General features: G+C 38.6%; 1 long non-coding RNA gene across 3 annotated transcripts; it reads left to right on the top strand.

Annotated features, from left to right (window-relative positions):
• The first annotated feature begins 44 nt into the window (after window positions 1-44).
• On the top strand, window positions 45-16,477 carry LOC136266919 (uncharacterized). Of its 3 annotated transcripts, none has more exons than XR_010706365.1 (5): window positions 45-249; window positions 9,401-9,526; window positions 15,525-15,660; window positions 15,714-15,803; window positions 15,855-16,477. It is a non-coding gene; the product is annotated as an uncharacterized lncRNA (long non-coding RNA). The 3 variants fall into 3 exon arrangements; XR_010706366.1 differs by lacking the exon at window positions 45-249 and adding an exon at window positions 5,723-6,698; XR_010706364.1 differs by lacking the exon at window positions 45-249 and having other exon boundaries at window positions 8,428-9,526; window positions 15,855-16,467.
• Window positions 16,478-21,872: the final 5,395 nt, after the last annotated feature.

The raw sequence follows: 21,872 nt of genomic DNA, 5'->3' as shown, positions 1-21,872 counted from the left end.
GCATTACGTAAGCTGCTACAATAGGCGCATGCGTATAGAAACAGATGAGTGCAGAGATTAGTACGCAAACTTTAATTCTCATAACCAGAATTGTTGCTGTTATGTGTTACTAAGAACAAGTAAAAAAAGTATTTGGCGTTTTTGTTGTCCAGCGATTGTTTTGCGTCCTGAAAAATTTACGTAGACCTAAACAATTAGAATACAGCCGTGAGCGAAGGTAGAAGTCCACAGCAGCTGGATCCAGAGAAGGTGAGTTTTTTTGCATACAAAGTAACTCTAGTCTTGCGTAGCCAGACCCTTTTCTTTCTTTTGTGAGGGGGCGGGAAACAAAAGGGTCTGGTGAACATAGTATAGACGGGTTGCCTATTTAGGGCGTGTCCCTTGTGTAACGCGAGAAAACGCGACTTTCCGTTTTACGCATGATTACAATGTTGGTCAAGAAGTCAACAAAAAACCCATTTTTTAAAATAGTTTGACAAACGTTTTTGGCTCTTCAAAGGTACAAGATGAGTTTAAATCATCCAGTCTATCATTCTAAGTAGTAGCAAAGTCGTAAAAAGAATGTTTTCAGCGAGTTTTATCGCTTTCCAAAAACCCGAGATTGAGAGAAAATTATCTTCTCGTTCAGCCTTCACCTTACACGCTGGATATGTTATAGCTCGAACCTTTCTCTATAACATACTTTCTGTTCTGAAGGCTGGCTAACTCTTGCTTGCTAAAGTTAACCGAAACGTTCATTTTCTCCAATAGCCGTAATACATTTTTGACTTAGCGAACTCGGAAAGTATGTGGAAAATTTACGGTAAAACGATCACGCCTTAAAAAGGCAACCTGTCTATAGCATCGTCGTTGGGCTATCCCAGATTGTGGGGATTCTACTGCGCAGCTTCGGGATTGTTGATTGGCACGCATGACGTGAATTGCAAATATTTACATCCTGTTACCGTAGCTACTACTGAAATATCTATGATAACTGGATGCAAGTGCAGCAGATCACGTCATTTGCACCAAACAACAATCCGGAAGCTGCGCAGTAGAATCCTCACAATCTCAGGATAGCCCAACAACGATGCTATACTATGTTCACCAGACCCTTTTCTTTCCCCGCCCCTACACAAATGAAAGAAAAGGGCCTGGCTACATGGGAGTAGAGTAACTCACCTAAAATCGGACGGGCTCCAAAATCAAGCTACAACAACAAATTATATGTCCTTAGATAGTACAAGGCTGTGGGACTTTGGGCACCAAATATCAACTTTTTCAGCTTCTTTGTCTGGTGGTTGCAGCTCTGCAAAGTCATTTCTGATTAATACGTATAATTGGAAAAAAACAGTCAATTCACGGACTCTCACCGTTTACAAAGCAGACTTATATCCAGTCAACAGTTTTATGTGTTTGCTGTGTAGATCAACTCATCTACTTTCTAAATATCCCCAGTTTATTTAATCAAATCCTTTTAATCATGAATTACAAATCAAATAAAATGAGACATCACTGGAGTAATAATCGCACTATGAATTTAAGTAATGAAAGTAAATGGTGTTTGCAAAAGTATACAGTGCACATTTCCCGTAAATGTATCTCAAACAATGTATACTTAATCAAGTTTCCATATACTTAAATTTATGGTGCGATTATTGTTCCAGTGATGTCTCATTTTATTTGATTTGTAATTCGTGATTAAAAGGAGTTGATTAAATAAACCAGAGATATTTAGAAAGTAGATGAGTTGCTCTACAACCTTAAGATAGAAAACTGTTGATTGAATGCAAGTCTGATATGTACACGGTGAGTGTCCGTGAATTGACTATTTTTTCTGATTATACATATTAATCGGAAATGACTTTGCAGGGCTGCTGCCACCAGACAAAGAAGCCGAGAAAGCTGATACTTGGTGCCCAAAGTCCCACAGCCTTGAACTATCTAAAGACATAATTATGAGTTGTTCAAAAATTCCTGTTGTAGCTCCAGTAATTACATCCGATTTTGGAGCCCGTCCGATATTAGGTGAGTTCCTGTACACGTAATATGCAAACAATAGTACAGTACATTAATACAGTCGACCAGAAGCGATAGGAAAAGGGAAGAGTGCAGCAGGGAAGGGTGTGGCTGGGATAGTTGCGCTTGAATTTTGATGCATCAACGCATTACTAGAATGAGGGAAAGATGGCATCCAAATCAACTCTGCTTGCTACTGAAGGTACGTAGATAGGAAGATAGCAGTGTTGGGTAGTATGTGGAGTACTGAAAATGGAATAAATAGGTGCAGAAAAGTTACTGAGGACATGGTCTCCAATGAGCTAGTTGATGGTGAAGGGCCCTTGGTGAGTGAGATTTGGGAGGTGAAGGTGTTATTGAAGGTAGACTAGGATCTTGTTCCACTGCAAATCCTGTAGCCAAAGATAGAGGAGCAACCCCCTCATATAGCACCTCAGAAGTGGGGTAAATGGCCATATTAGATAATGCTGATGAAGCAGCTTGTCCACCCTTTTTCTTCTCTGAAGCTGTAGAGAAGGCACCAAATGAACTGGGCCCAGAGGCTCTAAGTATTGAGGAACCTCCTCCATAACAAGTGAAGAAAACATGTTCGTAACAGGAGTAGCAAAACAAACTCTACAATCAGGAAGAATCACTACTGTCATCAAGACACACGATAGTGTGTCGTGCCGCCCAAGAAGCCGTCGCGCAACACCCGTGAGTATATTGACAGGAAGAAAGAAAACGCAATTTTCGCACCTCCGTAGCTCTGTGCTGCCTTGATGAACAAGACGATTTTTGCTGTGGACACTCCCTCCAACTTCAGTAGTCCACATTCCAAATTTGAGTGAAATCGCTTCACGCTTTCCCAAGATATGCGACTTCAAAAATTGGCTTAGTTTCTTTGTTTTTTTTTTCTTACGTATTTTTCTTCCTCTTGTCACACACTTACAAAAACTGCTATAAAATGCGAACGCCAAATCTGATTGCCTTGAAATTTGGCACACGGAAGGGGGGTATAAAGGCACATCTCGGTACCAACTTTGGCTGGAATACGATAAACAGGCAAAGAGTTATGAGCGATTATTCACGAAAAATAACACCAATATGTTGTCACGCCTACAGGGTAAACCGCGTATGGGAAGAAGCTGAAAATCGGTGGGTGAATAGGTTAACTATTGAACCTCAAACCTTTTGTGGTTTGAAAGAAATCGAGCTAAAAACCAGGAAGATACAACGAAAAAACGTAACAATTACGCAATCGAGATTAGCTAATAAAAAACAACTGCTTGCCACGCCTACCAGATAAACCGCTTGGGGTAATGCTTTGAAAATCGTTGTACAGATGGAGTAATCATCTTAGAAAGGCTCATCGAAGAGCAGTCATCCTAATAGAGCAGTCACCCTGAAGAGAATTCAAGAGATCAGCTAGAAACAAGTAACCTGTATAGAGATCAGCTGCAAACAAGTCACCCTGTAGAGAGATCAGCTACAAACAATTCACCCTGTAGAGAGATCAGCTAGAAGAAGTTACCTTGTAGGGAGTTCATGCAACTATGGAAAGAGATAGTTCAGCTAGAAGAAATCACCTTGTAGAGTTCAGCTACAAAGAAACCACCATGTAGAGAGTTCAACTACAAACGAATCGCCCTGTAGAGAGATCAATAGAAGAAGTTACCTTGCAGAGAGTTCAGCTACAAAGAAACCATCACGTAGAGAGTTCAGCTACAAACAAACCTCCCTGTATAGAGAGATCAGCTAGAAGAAGTTACCTTGTAGAGAGATCCGGTACAAAGAAACCATCATGTAGAGAGTTTAGCTGCAAACAAATCACCTGTAGAGAGTTCAGCTACGAACAAATCTCCCTGTAGAGAGATCAGCTAGAAGAAGTTTCCTTGTAGAGAGTTCAGCTTCAAACAAATCACCCTGTAGAAAGATCAGCCAGAAGAAGTCACCTTGTAGAGAGTTCAGTTACATAGAAACCACCATGTAGAGAGTTCAGCTACAAACTAGTGACCTTGTAGAGACATCAGCTAGAAGAAGATACCTTGTAGAGAGTTCAGCTACAAAGAAACCATTCTGTAAAGAGCTCAGCTGCAAACAAATCACCTATACAGAATTCAGCTACAAACAAATCACCTGTAGAGAGATCAGCTAGAAGAAGTTACCTTGTAGAGAGTTCAGCTACAAACAAATCACCCTGTAGAAAGATCAGCTAGAAGAAGTCACCTTGTAGAAAGTTCAGTTACAAAGAAACCACCATGTAGAGAGTTCAGCTACAAACTAGTCACCTTGTAGAGACATCAGCTAGAAACGTTATCTTGTAGAGGGTTCAGCTGCAGAGAAACCATTTTGTAAAGAGCTCAGCTGCAAACAAATCACCTGTACAGAATTCAGCTACAAACAAAATCACTCTGTAGACTGAGATCAGCTAGAAGAAATTACCTTGTAGATAGTTCAGCTACAAACAAATCACCCTGTAGAAAGATCAGTTAGAAGAAGTTACCTTGTATAGAGTTCAGCTGCAAAGAAACCATTTTGTAAAGAGCTTAGCTGCAAACAAATCACCTGTACAGAATTCAGCTACGAACAAATCACCCTGTAGAGAGATCAGCTAGAAGAAGTCACCTTGTAGATAGTTCAGCTACAAACAAATCTCCCTGTAGAGAGATCAGCTAGAAGCAATTACCTTGTAGAGAGTTCAGCTCACCCTGTAGAAAATTCAGCTACAAACAAATTGCCCTGTAGAAAGATCAGTTAGAAGAAGTTACCTTGTAGAGAGTTCAGCTACAAAGAAACCATTCTGTAAAGAGCTCAGCTGCAAACAAATCACCTGTACAGAATTCAGCTACAAACAAATCACCCTGTAGAGAGATCAGCTAGAAGAAGTTACCTTGTAGATCGTTCAGCTACAAATGATTCACCCTTTAGAGAGAGCATCTAGAAGAAGTCACCTTGTACAGTGTTCAGTTACAAAGAACCACCATGGAGATTTCTGTAATCAATATAATATTATATATTATATATATAATTTGTACATTTACAGATAAAATATTTAAAGTACATCTACTTCATCTTTTCTTCTTCCTGTAGTAAAGAAAAAAAGATAGGTTAAAAAAGTCCCAAAGCTGGCCATAGGCTGGCTTTAGGGGTATACAAATACAAAATGAAATGAAATCTAATCTAATCCAAAACAGCCAAGCTGTAAAAAAAGAGTGTGGCCCCTGAGAAAGGCTATGGTGAAAAAAGATGTGAAATCCAAGGTGGCGGCCAAGAAATGGCTGTGATGGTAGGTTAATGGTAAAAATTTTAGTAATGACAATTCAGGTAAATTTTGTGAAGCGGCACAAAATTCACCTGAATTGTCATTATTAAAATTTTTACCGCTAACTTATTGAAAGACTTATTAGTATTCAACTATAAAGGTGTAATTCAAAAATGATTTTACGATTTTGGTCTCTTCATCCTCATTTAGAGGATGATTCGTTGGAGGGTTGCTCAGGTCAAGAGGTCAATTCCTTTGATGATCATAGTGATGAAAGTCCCAGCAGCCAGTTTTGTGTTACTGATCTTGCAGGATGTTTGCAGTGAACTGGTAATTAAAGAAGCCTCTCATTTCAAGTTAGAAGATAATGACTATCTAATCCAAAACAGCCAAGCTGTAAAAAAAGTTTGCGGCCCTCAAAAAGGCTATGGTGAAAAAAGATGTGAAATCCAAGGTGGCGGCCAAGAAATGGCTGTGATGGTAGGTTAATGGTAAAAATTTCAAAAGTCTATTTCAAACAGTAGAAGAACAAGCAATAGATCATAATATTTCTATGCTAGATGGTATCCATACGCCAAAATTGTCTGCCACAAGTGGTAAAAACTTACCACCTGCAGCCTCCACTAGGTTGTTGTGTTTAGCATCTTGTTGTGTGTAGCATCCTTCTCCATTTCACCCTGAAGGGCTGAAAAACTCAAAAGTAGAGGAGGATGGAGCATACTTCTCACTGATACATCAAAATAAGTAGGACTTCCATTGCAAAAGTCATACATCCCCAGGACGAATAGCTGACTCTCCAGGCACCCTCTGTTCTCTTTGCACATCCGAGTTTTCCAGAAGAGCATAGTAAATAATATCACACAGAGCATCGTGTTGTTGTATACACAGCGGACCATGACCACAGCCAATCAGGTGATCTCCAAAACAATCAATGTACTGTCCACAAGTGCACAATGGAGAATCTGCATTACAAAATAATGGGATGCCTAGCCAAAACTGGAGGGCAACAACAAACTCAGCAGGTTAAACAACAAGACCAAGTTGTGATCAAGGTATCACTTGAAGCCAAGCACAAGCAAAACCAGAAGAATCTGATAAAGCCAGCAAACGAGCCCGATTGTGGATACTCTGTTGAAGCAAAAGTTCTGAATAAAAGTGGTCATCAAGGTGTGATTGCAACACTGACTGTGAAGCAGGGGAGAAGCTGAAAGAAGTTGTTAGTAAATCAATGAGGTTTTGCAGTGCTGAGGTTTCTCCCCACCAACATAAAGTCTTCTGTCCCACTGGATGGACAGTAAGCAGCAAATTATGGTCTTGATGTAGCTGCCAATAAGTTCAGAGCACCAACCTTGACTCATGGTAAACACCTCATACAGGCTTTGCCTCCAGTGTTCGCCCTCCAGTTCCTAACTGGTAAAGCAGATAAAAACAAATAACCATACCTGGCCAAGCACAGGTGAGTACAATTCACCAGTGCTATAATGTAGTTTAATTGTTTGATAGTTGGGAGAGTTAGTGTAGTTTTACAGGGATGTAGCCAGGAAATTTTGGAAGGGGGTTTGAATTTTGAAGTGAAATGTCTGGGAAACTCCAAAGGTATTCCCCTACAGCCAGTTTCTAGATGAAAATACGCATACACAATATGCCCTTAGGCAGTAACATTAACTGTGTGTACATCTATCTAGCTGAAACCTACCTACACTGCTGTTTTTTGTAGCTTATGAACACTATAATCCTACTGTATTATTAATAAAACTAGCTAATCTTTACTTCGGGATACAGTGTAGCATACTGATTCCCAACTACAATACTGCCCTTCTCCGGGATCCACCCCTGAACTCCTTTCATTGGAAAAGAGTTATTAGGAGTACAAACTTTAACATCATTCTTGGCTTTTCTCTAGACTGGCTTGTGCTCCAGTACATTCGAGACATCACGTGCTAGCCTCATGGAACTAAACATCGCCTTAAACAGACATTCACAGTGTAAATATATCATATTCAATACTTTGTACTAACTTGGCATGTGTATATCACGATTACTGCAGCTGCTGCCCTTCAACTAATCTCCACAATTTTCACAATTAGGCTCCACCATTTCCACCAGGTATTACGTGCACAATTGCTCATGTGATACAGCCTATAAAATCGCTTCATTTTATCATTAATGATCACCTTTAGTACGAATTGATTCTCAGGGAGCTGCGACAGCGTGCATACACCTACTGGAGCGTTCCAAGGCTGAAAGTTTAATACGATTTGTAATTTTAAAATATTTTTGCCACTGAAAAAGGTGGTTCATCCAACCATCCGAACCCTCCCCCTCCCTACGCCCCTGTTTTAGTAAGATTTTCATCACAAAATTGTACAAATATTACTCAAACGAATTACAGGATACATTAGATTCTTAAAATTTTGTTGCGGGTGTTGACAGATTGTACCGTGAAGTGTGCTCATATGTATTTTCCTAGGATATCCAGCCCTATATAAAGTTTCACATGGCACGTGCTCTATTCTAATTTTCTCACCTTCCAAAGTAGACTAGATCACTTTATACACTCAGAAAGTAGAACCCAAACTAACTTGGGATTATTAGGGTCCGAACATTCTAACTTTTAGCAATACATGGTTCATGCACAACTATAAATTACAACATTTTTAATACATGTCTCACAAGTTTAGATCACTAACTAAGGAAAACCTTATGCTCCTTTCTGTATGCTATTCCTTCTAAAAGTTTAAACCTCTTAACATACATCATTCTAATATTCATTCCCTCGAACGAATGTTTGAATGCCAAGATGGTTTAGGCCCTACCAGTAAGTGATTCATGTTGGAATTACACCTAATATATTTAACTGCCTGAAAAGAAATGTTATGGTGACATTTGTTCAGTGAATGTTATCCCACTAGGGACCTGTGAGAAGGCTTAAAGCCTGTGAACACAGGAAGTAACTGAAACATGAAGAGACCCAGTGGCTAGGCATGTACCAAAGGAGCCATAACAGCCAGAATCTGAGTTTGTCTGTCAGTCACAGATATCTAATTTTATGATAATTCAGTTAACAGGAGGCCAGAAATACTTTTATATAATATGGTTTGTGACACTTCCTGTCTCATTACCATCATCATGTACATTAAAAATGTGTTGAATTCTTTGAAAGTTTGCATAAACCATGACATCATTGTTTCTGTTATTATGACTGCGTTAAAATAATGTTGCTCTTATGTGCTTATAAACTTACAATGTGAAAATAGTCATATCCATTTAAAATCCCTTAGGGATAATGAAAATTTTGGCTTTTCTGGCCAAAAATATCACCCAAAAATCAGCCTCATAATACCTTCCTGGTGCCTTGGCAGTGTTGGTTAGGTATAAACCAAGCCCAAAAGTGTGATCCTTCCTATAGGAATTTTGTTTATAAATTTTATTTAATGGAATTTTCTGCTGATTGGCGACTGTCTGCCTGACTGACTTACTAATGCCTTTAGACAAGCATATCTCGATAAAGGCTAAGGCTATGGGCCTGATTTTTTTTACTGTTCGACAGCTTGACAGGTGCCTTTTGGCATACTGTACCACAGTACATACAACACATGCTTCGTGCACTCACCTTTTGTCCTCTGTTTATTTTTGCTGACAGCTCAAAGTGTTGATTTGCAGTAGTGCGGGATGGCTTACCTGTGTTTGTAAACAGGAATTGTCTATCATCTGTATTTTCCATGATGACTGGATAGATCGCAGATGCACTTTTCCTACTGTTCTTCATTTGTAATGCTGTGTAACAGGCTAAGTATAGCTGAAAGCGAAGCATAATGGCCACTTCACTGTCAAGTCAGTAGTTGATAGTTAGGGTGCACATTCAGACGCAGACAAAAGCATTAACTCTGGCACTGTTCTTTCTTTTGGTACTGTACACAAAGAAAAATTATGACTTGAGGTAGGGATGAAATGTCTGCTAGTATATCTACAGGTGTAGACAACCTACTTTGTTTTCCTACTTTTTTTTTCTACATGTATGATGCCTAATCAAACTTTAAATTCTTTGTACTTGTAGACCCCCTAAAAAATATTTACAAGTGGTAACGGTATTGCTAAAGACAGTGTATTTTACTAGTACAGTGTCCTTCCACTGGTCCAGTTGATGTTGTCCTATAGGCAATCCTCACATTAAGAGACAAGGATCTTGATGGTCGGATGGACCTGACGAGTTTATGCAGTTTGTGACTAAACAACAACATAAATTATGGGAGGTGTTCTCCAGTCTGGATGTTAATGGAGATGGTAAGCATGAAGTACTGTATTATTGATACCTGGCTCTCTGTGTGAATGTACCCATTACATATAATTGTTCATGTACTGTATGGTGGAGTACTAAGATAAAGTCCCTCTAGTCCCCTACCAGTTTATCTTTTAAAAGAATTTCCCTATTACATCAAAATCAGTTAGTGGAGGTTCCACTGTATATACACTTCATGTAACATGTACTGTTGTGGAAGCAATCCACTAAGGCCAAGCTTTACCATTATGTTTCAAACAAAATGAAAAGAAAAAAAATTTCACCATTGATCAACTTGGTGACCAACTACATAATAGTAAAAGGGGTAGATATTAGTCCATCCACAGCATTATAAGCAAGAAAACACTTACAGGAGGCCAGATATAGAATATTTAAAAACCACCAAAACTTGAATTTTTTCCTGCCTGCCTGCCTGCCTGCCTGCCCGCCCGCCCGCCCGCCTGCCTGACCACAATCCTAAGGCTAGAGGCCAAATGAAGCAGTGTACAGCCACCATTTTATTCCTCAATAACAAACCCACCAGTGGGATGTGCCTTGTTGGAGTTCCAATGAGTGTGTGCCCTCTATGCACTTTGTCTTTATACTTTATCATCAATCATGCTAGTTGTTCATGCAACAAAACCATATCCAAGTGTTAATTTTCTTTTTGTAATCAAAGTTAATGACACATAATTTCCTGGTCACACCTCATCAATTATCTCATGATGTCAGAGAGATGTTGAACTAATTGATTACTGGCAACGTTACACCTCAGAGTTCATAATCAAAAGATTGAATTATTTATCTATTGTCAGGAGCGCATCGAACCCTACACATGAGCATGTAACTTCATAAACAGTGAAATTCAAACATGGCTGCCATGTACGTACTATGATAAGTAACTTTTAATATTTCCTATTAGGATATTATGCAGAAGTGCATGGTCGAGTACGTCATGCTTCTGCTGCGATAAAGCGAAGCTATGGAAATGAAGTTCAATGGCATGACAGAGGAATAGTGGCACAGACTTAGCAGGACAGTCTTTCTACAGTTGCAAAATTACTCCACTTGACTATTCCAAGCCCTACCTTCAATTTGACTATGTAGTATCTTCCTATCGAAGCAGAAGACAATAGAGTTGCAGCTCGTTCAGTGTATCCCTGTTGTGCGTAAGAATGATGTAACCAATTATATACATAGTAACACTTGACGCCATGTTTGAATTTCACCCGTAGTATTGGTAGTGTACGGAGTTACATGCTCCCTTGTCCATAGGATTCGATGAGCTCTTGCTATTGTGATATGTGTGTACCTTTCTCAGAGCCTCCCCACACCTTGTGTAAGTCATCCCCACATAACACATTGCTTGCTAAGAATTAAGTTCTACGTGAATGATTCATAAATTATGTCTTTGTAAATGTGATGATAAGAAAATTACTTGCTTAACTACTATCCGAATATGTATGTGTAGTAGTTTCACCGATGTATTTTAGTTATTGTATTCTAAATACCGCCTCCTTCCTGATCATGTGAATTGTAAGTGTTGCCTCATGTTTTCTGTGGACACAGTTAAGAGACTCATTGTGCTTCTTGTCATGGATCTTACATATGTATATGTTGATTTACTGTACATTGTGATAATGAGAGTGCCTAATAGGTACTATGTGTAACAGACCCGTACCCGGGATTCAAGGGGGGTTCCCCTATATTAAATAGGATTTTTTTTTTTACTGTAAAACATCTTTTTGACTGTAATAGCATTCATTACATGCTTTCCATGGCTTCTAACCACATGTGGCTTCCAGGTATTAAAACCATAGCGCTTACTTAGAGGTTATCTATGTAAATAGAAACCACTTCAATGATGCATGAATACAGACAGTGGTTTTCTCTCTGTCGGTAAGGCTTCTGTTATTCTAACAGTATATGACCATCCATGACCATACTGCACTGAGTGCTACTATATATTTTGTCAATCATAATTTGTTAAATGTTTTCTAATAAGAGCCTAAAATAGCAATGACGAAAACCAGACTGGATAGACACTGCGACTGATACACTGTGACACAAGTACATAAGCCTGGCTTGTTGCATTCAATGATATGAAATTCAGTGATATGAATTCTAAAGTGTCAAGTGTGTGGGTATGTGTAAGGCTTAGCTTATAGCTCAAATGAATGACCCTGAACAGTCTTAGAAATCTGGGGCTGGTGGAAGCTCTTAGTGGCTGGTCAGGCGACAAGCCAGGGAAAATGTTGTATGGCCTAACTGTGTGTGTGGTCAGTAGATGACAGTTTGTGTTCTTCTCTACAAGTTCTTGTTAACAGAATTAATAAAGTGAATAAGTTTTCTGGTGTGACAGAAAACATCTTGTCAATATAAATTTATCTTCATATGTTTTACACCTACATTTGTATGGATGTTGTTGTAGACCATGTGTATGTATAATATTCAGCCACCGTACTGATCAGAAATAGTGTATTAACTGCCAATTTGATAAGGAAAATTAATACATGACTTGGAATCTTAATAATCATGAGGTGTGCGTGCGTGCGTGAGTGATGTAAAGGTTATTCTTTCCTTTGTGTGGGACTTTTAACCATTTGGGATTTGGTGGGATAAGTACTATGACCTCATCAAACAGTGAGATGTGATTCTGGAGGAAGACAATGTTAAGATGTTTATTTTCCCATTGTTCTATGGGTCTATATCCCATGACCTCTTGGATTATATCATCTAATATTTAATTAGTTATTAACTAATTAATGGTAACTGATTAATCATTATGGCTTCCCACGTCAATCAATACATACTGTACAAGTGTATGTTCCAAGTATTTGAATTAATTTTAGCAAGTGACAGATTTTCATTGAAATTGAAAAATCTAAACTTGCCAAAATGTGACCGTCTCAACAAAAACCCAACTTGTTCACACAAGCATGCGTATTGAGAAAAACAAAATTTAAAAATAATTCGTAAAATTACACATGCTAACAAAAATACACAGGTTTTTATCAGGCCAGTATTCGAAGAAGGAAGACTCAGTACCATCTTATTTGCTTGCACACGGAGAGTTCGAAAATCTTTGTTTCGTTTCTGTAGCTCCAACAGTATGCATGTCATGTGCGTTTGTTTACAATACGGTAAATGTAAACAAGATTGTCATGGTTTCTTCTACCAAACTGCCTTCATATCCATATGCACAAGTGTCTACAGGGCTAACACTATACCTTGGCTGATATGCTAATCCATGGTAAACATTTTGAGCCAAATTGCTACAAGTGACTAATCTAAACAGAAGTTATGACTGCAAATGTAAGCGCCTGTAGTTTATTTTCAGTATAGTCACTATACAAATTGATTATCTTGCTCTTCCTACTGTCTAGTGCTATAATTTCAAAACTACACACTACAGAAGGCTGAAACTTAGGTGATCCATTCCTTGGACACTGCAATACTGCCAAGGTGCCAGGATGGTAATGTGAAAGTAACAAATCTCTTCGTCAATTGCAGTCCAGGCATTGGGAAAAGTCGAAGTGACAACTCAGCAGCCTTAATGTTTCATGTGCAACACTTGAAATTATAAGCACCCTGCTCGAACTTTCAGCAACATAAGCGCTTTCTGAAATAATTTTGTGGTTTCTACAGAAAAGTGTTGATACAGAAAATTAATGCCTTGGTATGGTTTTGATGCTTGAAGAAGAAGACAACCAACCTGATTGAAGATAAAAGGAAGACAAGGCGTACACTCATCGGAACTCCAAAAGGCACATCCCACTGGTACAGGTTTGTTGTTTTGACGTAAAATGGTGACGTGCACTGCTTCATTTAAGCTCTAGGCTTGCGACTGTGGTGAGTGAGTGAGTGAGTCAGTGGGTGGGTGGTTGAGTCAGTGAGTGAGACAAAATTTCAAGTTTTGAAGATTTAAAAAAAATTCTATATCCGGTCAACAGCAAGTTTTTTCTTGTATTTAATGCTGTATTTCATGTTAGATGGGCTAATATATTCTGTAAAGGTGATTTTCATGGCGTAAGATGTCTCTAGGATTATTTTTAAAGGTAGCATTTTTGACAGCACACGTCTTTTTGGTACTTAAACAGTACTATTGTACTGTATGATAAGTTAGAGACTAAGACCAAAGGTAACTAATAAACAATTTCATAACTCCTCAGGCCCATAGTAACACTCTTGCTACACCTGGAATGCTACCACAGCCTTTGATATTTCCATGGGCCATTGGTGTTGTTCTAATATCAAGAATAAATAATTTATCATTTACTCTTGCTAACATGTAGTTCATACTATAGCAGATAATACAACATCCCTACAGTGTTCACTAGAGACACACACCCCATATACTAGGGGGTCATGAAAACCCAGACCAGACTGGACCAAAAGTCAATTCTCCAGGTAAGCAAGATTAGCCATATTATAAATACTTACTGCTATTTACATCCTCTATAGTGCTTATACACTACTCACCTTGCAGCAACTCTGCCAAGCACGTGATCGCAATGGTTGAGCAACATGAAGTATCCACTGTAGAACAACTAACTAAACTAAAACACTTTCTAATGTGCTTTACTACGTGATCGCTACAAAGCTACGTATTCTCCTGCTGTACTTGCATAGAACTGGCACACACAAGTGGCTGCACGAATTTGTTAGAGTCATGTGTTTTACTCTAGAAATCTATCCTGAAATAATTTAAGTACTGCTTACCTTTCTTAACTCAATGTGTTATCTATCACCAATGGATTTTGAGACCAATTTAGCATTTTAACCGCTGATTTAGTTTCAATCACTTTGCACAGCACGACTCAAATTCAGGCAGCGACTTGTGTGTGCCAGTTCTATGCAAATACATACAACAGGAGAACATGTAGCTTTGTAACGATCATGTAGTAAAGCACATTAGAAAGTGTTTTAGTTTAGTTAGTGGATACTTCGTGTTGCTCAACCATCGCGATCACGCCGCGGCGTGCTTGGCAGAGTTGCTGCAAGGTGAGGATGTAAATAGCAGTAAATATTTATAACATGGCTAATCTTGCTTACCTGGAAATTGACTTTTGGTCCAGTCCAGGTTTTCATAACCCCCCAATTACTATGGTGTGGTCCACCACAAGTGATCATGTGATGTAATGGAGTTACTAATTGGTCAGATGACTGCAATAAGAATTATAATTACAATATATAGAGGTACATACACAGTCTCAATAGAATACACACAGGGAGCGTGCGATAAAACTTTTCTAGTGAACTTGTCTTGTAACAGTTTTTTAGTCATTTCAGATTTGTTCAGTGCAGAACTGGAGCCATTCTGTGTACGTTGTGACCTACCCTACCTGCTGGACGCTGTAATGTAAAAAAAAAACTATGTGCTTTGGAGAAGGGACCATGGAGGCATGAAAGTTGTGTTTTCTTTATTCCTGTCAATATACGCATGGTGTGACCTGCTGGCTTTCTTGGCCACATACCACACTACCATGTGTCTTGATAAACAAGTGTTTCCTGTACATGGCCAGTAAACAATATCAGTGCTTCCCATTAAATGCTGACTGTGCAATTGAACTGTAGTCACATTGTAAACACTTCTAAAGATTCCTTAATCCACACACTTGTATACATAGTTAAGGTCCTAACATGTAAATAACACTTAGCTCTTTGTACGTAGACCTGGAAATTAGGACAAATTTGGTTACCCCAAGTTGTACATGTTATACCTGCTCCATTGTAGATGGGGAAAAGAGAAAATTACATTGCATAGGTGTGATAAGGTATATAATTTCTGTAAACATTTAATTGTAGTATAAGGAATTTGTCAGAAAACACACATGCACCCTTAACTATTTGCATGTCTTGTGTATTAGAATTGTATTATTTTGAAATAAAGGCCGTCGTATTTTGAAGTTCTAAGTATTGATAGTTAAATTGATTATTGATAACACTTAGTTGTACCAACACACTGTACAGTTCCATATCATGGTTAATATGGTTTAACAGGTGTGAGTCAGGCAGTTCTTGTTGTATACTAAATGGATCTCCCATATGAAGCCCAACTGGACCAAATAAAATCAAGGAGAAGTGTACTATACAAGACACACTGAGAGGGTCACAGTAGAATCAAGAGTATCAAAAGGTTTGTACATTACTGTTCTTGATAACAACATGCATTTGATTTTAACTCAACAGGTAGATGATGAATTAGTTCAATGGACCAGTGGATTGACCAGTCATGTTGGAAAACAAAAGAGCTAATGTTCAGTAATCAGTGATCATGAGGTGGGCTATTATATACTTGTAAAGAAACATTGTATTTGAAGAAACTAATAGGTAGATTAAAGGGAAAAAGTCAAACAGGAGATGATCAAGAACAGAATACTGATCTGTAATGAGCTTAACATTTATTGTCAACACACATGGACAGTTCCATGAAGTTGTGCAGGACATGAAACTTGTAGAGTGTTAACATGTTCAGACATCACATGAGCAGTATTGTGTTAAGGTAGCAGATCACAAAACTGCAGGGACCCAATATTATGTGACCGTCTCAGCAAAAAATCTTCCTAGTTCACACAACCAATTAGAGAAAAAATAGAAACCATTTTACTCAGTTGAACCTATACATGATGTAGTGTTTAAGGAATGAGTTACCAAAGTTTCAGCCTATTGTGGTAAGTAGTTCTGAAATTACAGTGCTGGACAGTAGGAAATTGATTTGTGCAGTTACTACCGTAATTTGCTTTTTCATAATATAAATCATACGAAAATATTCTTACATAAAATTTTTTATCACGAAATTTTTGTTGCATGAAAATAAAGCAAATTACAGTATACAAGGTTGGGATTTGGCATAAACAGCATATCAACCCTCTGTAGTCACTTGCTAGGCCTGAGTTGCTCAAAATTTTTCCCAAAATTCTTTCAGGATTTTCCCAAGTTTTCACCTATTATGCTCATCAGTGTTCCCATTGTGCTTGCATTATGCTCCTAGGATAGCTTACAATTATCTTGGAATCTTTTAATTGGTGAATGCTCTATTAGAGTAATTCACTACAAAGTGACTGTTCTATTAGAGAGTATTGATCTCTAAGGAGCTATATACAACTAGTGAATTTAAAAATTGTTAATTTAGAAATGGAAGTAGAGATCAAGCGATAAAAACTACTGAAACAAGTGATTTGAATGATGGCAACTATTACAACATAGCTTTGTGGGGAAATCCTTACATTGGTATTTCACCACGTCACCATATATGTGACCGGATTTCACATAACAAGGCTTCCACACACACAAAATCAAACTTACGATTTTACCAGAAATGGATTGCTGGTCTAATACACTATCATATTTCACACTGTACTTCCTTCAGCACTGACAAGTCTGGTTTCTGTAGCAGCTTTCTTCCGACCCTGTCAAAGCCACGAGTGTGAGATTGGCACCATTAAATGGCCATGGCTCTGTGATAATGGTGTGTAGTGAGCTGGGACTTCACAGAGAGCTCGCCAATAGTGTTCTCAGTCAATTTGGAGTAATTTGAGGGCCATGGAGGGCCATGGAGAGCCCAAACTTGGCCTCTGGACTCCAATCGCCTTCTTACTTCATTTTATACCCGTATATTAAGACCACCGTCCACCCTATTACTTCCACCTCTGATATTATTACCTGCTCGAAAAAAGCTGCTCAAAACAGGGCAAATTTTGGGTATCAGAAATGTATACACCCACTCAGTGATAGCTAGTGAACAGATGAACAATTGGTGCAAATTTTGTTTGCACAGCTGTAGGCACTGGGAAGTTATTACACAATGACTCCTTAAAATCGCCATATCTCCTAACAAAGTTTTGTGCGTCGAAGCCTTGTTTTGTCAAATTCAGTCACATATATGTTCAATGCCAAAGTAGGGATTTCCCCACAAAGCTATGTTGTAATAGTTGCCATCATTCAAATCACTTGTTTCAGTAGTTTTTATCGCTTGATCCCTACTTCCATTTCTAAATTAACAAATTTTAAATTCACTAGTTTGTTAACTTTTTTTGGTATAGGTATATAGCTATTATTGATCTTTGGCACTGACTGCTCTATTAGAGTATCTCGATCTTGCTGCTTGCTTTATGCAAGCTGCTCAATTACTAAATTGAAAGGCATGCAGGGTTTCTATCTCCTGTTTTCTACAATTAGTTACAGCTGGACCATTAATAATGGGCGTGGTCCACTGATCGTTAAGTACGAGCGCGCGCTCTGATTGATAAGGGCGTGGCAGTGTGTTCTTACTTCACTAGGCTGTTTGATCGCTTTGCAAGTGTTGCTATACAGGCATCTACTTGCCCTTACAGTACAGAATCCGTTATTAGTTTTGTGGCGTCCGAATACGGCTGCTCTAAGGAAAGTGTCGATACGAATTATTAACGCCTCCGTGACTGGAAAAGAAGAAGACGATCCGTAATTGAAGATAAAAGGAAAGGCAAAGCGCAGAAGGCAGACACTCGTCGGAACCCGAAAAGGCACATCCCAGCAGCGAGTTAAATATTGTGGCAAAGAATGGTGATCCTTCGCTGCTTCGTTTGGCCTGTAGCCTTGCGAATGTGGTCTGGCAGGCAGGCTGGCAGGCAGACGAAAATTTCTGTTTTAGCGGTTTTTTAGAAATAAAATTCCAGCACTTTTCTAGTCGTTTCCTGATATATAACGCTAGAAATAAAGTTAGAAACTTGAAGACTCTTTAGTAAAAGGTTTATTTGCTGTATGAGATATTTCTAGGATGATTTTTGAGGATCGAAATTTGAGGCGCGCGCCAAATCCACCCGGATCCCTACTTAAACAGTACTATCGTACTGTTTGATAGTTCTGTTGCAGTTTGCTGACTGCTCTATTAGGGAGTATCGATCTATTTTCGTGGAATTATGGAATTAAGCTCCATAGTCCAAAATATCCACCCAATATGTTGGCGTAGCACTCCAGCCTATTATGCTGGCATGTTTGACACAGACCTAGCACTTGCTCATTAGTATGAAAGAATTTTAATGGGAGAAATAATGACAATCTTCTCTACGCCTACCACACTGTAACCAAACATGTGACATGCATAATATCATTAGGCTACAGAAACAAATTCCAAACTTGCCATGAGCAGCAAATATGATGTTGAAACAATAGAAAGAAATCCGGAAACTAGGAGCTTTTTTCTGAGATGGTCACATGGCCTTAAGCTTGTATATTTTGTATAGTATTATTGTATTTATACTATATGTTAGCTTGTTGTTGTGTGAAGCACACTTTAAAATCATCCAAGAACAAGTGAAATGTTATATAGTTCAACTTACAGGACATGTTTCAAATGGTAGAGTGTGTGACAGATCTCTTGCTTGAATCCTACTGGGAGCAATTTCTAGTCAACCTTTTTGTACTGAAATCTTTCTGTTTATAGTTTACACTATATTGTCCTGGTATACAAGTTATTGTGGGGATTCTTAGAGAAGGAAAATAGCAACACAATTAAACTGCATGTCTGTTTAGTCTATTGGAGAGTTATTTCTATAGCTTACAATTGTTCAATGTAATTTATGTTTCTTCACACTCGTGTGTTAATAGTTTTTATTATTATGCAGCAATTATATTGTGAAATTATTGCTTTATGTGACTGCTCTATTAGAGTATTTGTAATACTGATACCTGCAGAGGTAACAACTATGTGTCTTAGTCCAATAACTACAATCCAGTAATTACAGTCACAGCTAGGTTATGCTTGAAAATAGATCAATACCCTCTAATAGAGCAGTCAATTTAAAATGCAAAAGATCACTTAATGTATATCAAGATATCACAAGAAATATTGCTATTACAAGCATAATGGAAACACTGAAGAGTACTTATAGCAATAAGTGAGAAATTCCTGGGCAAAGCTTTAAGCATACTTGACTCAGACCTAGTGGCAGCTGTTCACAAATTGGCTGCTTTAGATATTTATTTGAGCATGAACTCTCCTAATAATTTTTTTAGTAAACTGCCAGTGCAACTTAACACAGATTTTGTCATAAAAATTAATGTGCTGGTACCTTATAATTAACCAGTTTTGATTTTTTGGTGCTAAAATGTAATCAAGTGCCACAAGCAAAGTTTCATGCATCCCATGAGTCAAACGTTGGACAACGTGCTATCAAATCTGATAAATACAATTATTGGATGATTTACATCCCACTAACTATTAATGACAATCCCTTCAAACTGGTAAGGCTTCTTCCAATCCAGCAACACACTCAAAATGGCCAGATTAGTGTAACACTTCATTAACTGACCCACCCACAAACTTCAAAGTTGACCTCTTGTGGCCATGCCATGCACCAGGGATGGTGGAGCATGCCAAAGAGTGAGGGGCCCTGTAAGCTAAAGACCAAATACAAGAGCAAAAAAAGCCAACTACCTGCTGACAATAGCTGTTCTCCACCAACTATATCTCCTTATTTTTAAAAGTACACATACATACGTAGCTAAGTAGCTTGTTACAGTGCTTCTCTAAATACTGTGACTGCTCTATTAAAGTATCTCAATCTTAATTTCTTGCAAACAGTGTCCCATAAAAATGGGGACCATGGCTTCCTGGGGGTCTCCACCACATATGCCATGTACCATAGTCCATCAACAAATTAAACTGCTTATAATTAAATATTACTGCCTTTGTAAGGCTGCTCTCCTGCAGTAGCTATAATATAGCATTCTGAGTTATTCAGACACAACTAGCTATGTCATCCAGACAATAATAAAGTGCTATTAGCGTTACGTTGTTTCTGGCAGAGACAAAAAAAAACATTTTGCACTATATAGACTGGTCATAATGTCCTGTCATGTGCAGGCTTGATCGGTCATGGTAGGATAGAGACACAGAGTGGGACATATCAACTAAGAGTTAGATCAAGACACACGGTAGTGTGTCGTGCGGCCCAAGAAGTTGGCGCGCCACACCGTGAGTATATTAACAGGAAGAAAGAAAACGCAATTTTCACACCTATGTAGCTCTGTGATCCCTTATCCGATTGGAACCAAATTTGCTAGAGATGTGCCACCCAATTAGGGGAGTCTACATACCAAATTTGAAGAAAATTGCTCAGGCATTTCCGAGATACGAGCGAACAAAATTTCGTTTTAATTTCTTCGTTTTTTTCTTCTTCACCTTCATTTTGCACACTTCACAAAATTCGCCATAAAACACGAATGCGTGCTCGGATTGGGCTGAAATTTTGCACACTTAAAGGGCTCATTAAGGCGGATCCCCATACCAACTTTGGTAGGAATCCGATGAACAGTCAAGTTATTCTGTAGGGAATTCAGCTACAAACAAGTCACCCTGTAGTCAGATCAGCTAGAAGAAGGCACCTAATAGAGAGTTCGGCTACAAAGAAGCCATCATGTAGAGAATTCAGCTACAATCAAATTGCCCTGTAGAGAGATCAGCTAGAAGAAGTTACCTTGTAGAGAGTTCAGTTACAAAGAAACAATCATGCAAACAGTTTAGCTGCAAACAAATCACCCAGTAGAAAGTTCCGCTATGAACAGATCACACTGTAGAGAGTTCAGTTAGAAACAATTAGTCATCCTGTAGATAGATCAGCTAGAAGAAGTCACTTTGTAGAGAGTTCAGCTACAAAGAAACCACCATGTAAGAGAGTTCAGCTGCAAACAAATCACCTGTAGAGAGTTCAGCTAGGAATAAGTCACCCTGTACAGAAATCAGCTAGAAACAAGTCATCCTGTAGAGAGTTCAGCTAGAAGAAGTTACCTTGTAGAGAGTTCAGCTACAAACAAATCACCCTGTAGAAAGATCAGCTAGAAGAAGTTACCTTGTAGAGAGTTCAGCTACAAACAAGTCACCCTGTAGAGAGTTCAGCTAGAAGAAGTTACATTGTAGAGAGTTCAGCTACAAAGAAACTACCATGTAGAGAGTTCGGCTACAAAGAAACTACCATGTAGAGAGTTCAGCTACAAAGAAACTACCATGTAGAGAGTTCAGCTGCAAACAAATTGCCCTGTAGAGAATTCAGCTATATACAAACAAATCACCCTGTAGAAAGAGCAGCTAGAAGAAGTTACCTTGTAGAGAGTTCAGCTACAAACAAATCACCCTGTAGAGAGTTCAGCTAGAAACAAGTCACCCTGTAGAGAGATCAGCTAGAAACAAGTCACCCTAGGGCCTGTAAAGAGTTCAGCTAGCTAGAAGAAGTTACATTGTAGAGAGTTCAGCTACAAAGAAACTACCATGTAGAGAATTCAGCTACAAACAAATCACCCTGTAGAAAGATCAGCTAGAAGAAGTTACCTTGTAGAGAGTTCAGCTACAAATCACCCTTTAGAGAGTTCAGC

The sequence above is a fragment of the Dysidea avara genome, chromosome 9, assembly GCF_963678975.1.
Source record: "Dysidea avara chromosome 9, odDysAvar1.4, whole genome shotgun sequence".
Lineage (NCBI taxonomy): Eukaryota > Metazoa > Porifera > Demospongiae > Dictyoceratida > Dysideidae > Dysidea > Dysidea avara.
Note: the sequence above shows the minus strand (reverse complement) of the source record. Positions and strands in the feature narration are given on the sequence as shown.